This window comes from Stegastes partitus, unplaced genomic scaffold, assembly GCF_000690725.1.
Source record: "Stegastes partitus isolate 25-593 unplaced genomic scaffold, Stegastes_partitus-1.0.2 Scaffold618, whole genome shotgun sequence".
In the NCBI taxonomy this organism is placed as follows: domain Eukaryota; kingdom Metazoa; phylum Chordata; class Actinopteri; family Pomacentridae; genus Stegastes; species Stegastes partitus.
The window spans coordinates 31,924-33,240 of record NW_007578349.1 but is presented as its reverse complement, the minus strand read 5'-3'; positions in this window follow the sequence as shown (position 1 = coordinate 33,240).

Below are 1,317 nucleotides of genomic sequence, written 5' to 3'. Positions count from 1 at the left end.
CCGGAAGTTCTGCCGTCTGACTGACCAAAGATCTCAGGAGTGACTCCCTCCATCGGCGCCAAACAAAATGCCATGCGACGTTCTGTGTGTGAGCCGCCAGGGGGCGCTGCCAGGCAACTTTATCTTGTGTGGCCCATTTACAGACCGCCAGAACTCCGTCTTTGGACAGCTAAACAGCTAACATCCACACATTTGCAAACTATTACGGCATTTTCTGACAATGAAACTTTAGTTTGAAGTACCACATATCAGCATAATGCCTGTTACGGGTGTTTTGGGGTACACTGTACATAACAAAACAAATATATGTGCCATGTGCAAGATGATATTTAAAATAAAGAAAATATCATCTACATGTATTCAAAAATACATACAGAGCAAACATTTATAACAATATTTTTAATTGTGTGTTGTGATATAACAAGTACTCTGATCCATTTGTTATATTTTGCCTTGTCTTCAGTCTTTTTCTGCTGTTGTAGTCAATTATTTTAAATTAATCTAATATTATTTATTACAGTTAATGTAATGTATCCTCCTGTATTTTGTTTTATTTATTTATTGATTTTATTTTTAGTGCTTGCTTGCTATTGCTTAGTGCAAGCAAATGTCCTAGATTAACAGCATATATTTAAAGTATTCAAAGTAAAAAAAATACTTTTATTTGCACAGAGACCTTTTTGGATTGTTACCATGGCATTGAATTACTGATGCATTACCATGAAAAGCATCATTTTATCGATGTGGTAAGAAAAGCTGAAGCTAATTTAATATACTTTTCATACAAATTGTAATCACGTTTGTGGAGGCATTAAAAATAATGTGTGAAATATAGTTAAATAGAAATAAAAGCTAAAAACAATGCATTATTTTTTTTTTTTTTTTTTCACTATTGCAGCCTATTTTTCACCCCTGTGTAAATGCATGGGCAAGGGGTCGCATCATTTTGCATCCAAAGTTTAAAGCGAAATCAAGAACTAGATGAAATATTATGAAGACAGGCCGGCTAGTTTATCAAATACTTTGCTGTGTGCTTAATCTACTAAGTACAATTTTGCCTAGGTTAAATTTATAGATTATTTTTTAAAGGAATTACAAGCAACACTGTTATGAAGAACAAGGTAGGACAAGACACAACAAGACAGGACAAGACACAATAAGACAAGACAAGACATAAAAAGACAGGACATAACGCAGCAAGACAGGATAGGACACAAAATGACAGGACAGGACAAGACACAATAAGACTGGACAAGACAGGACAAGACACAATAAGACAAGACAAGACATAAAAAGACAGGACAAGACAGGACATGA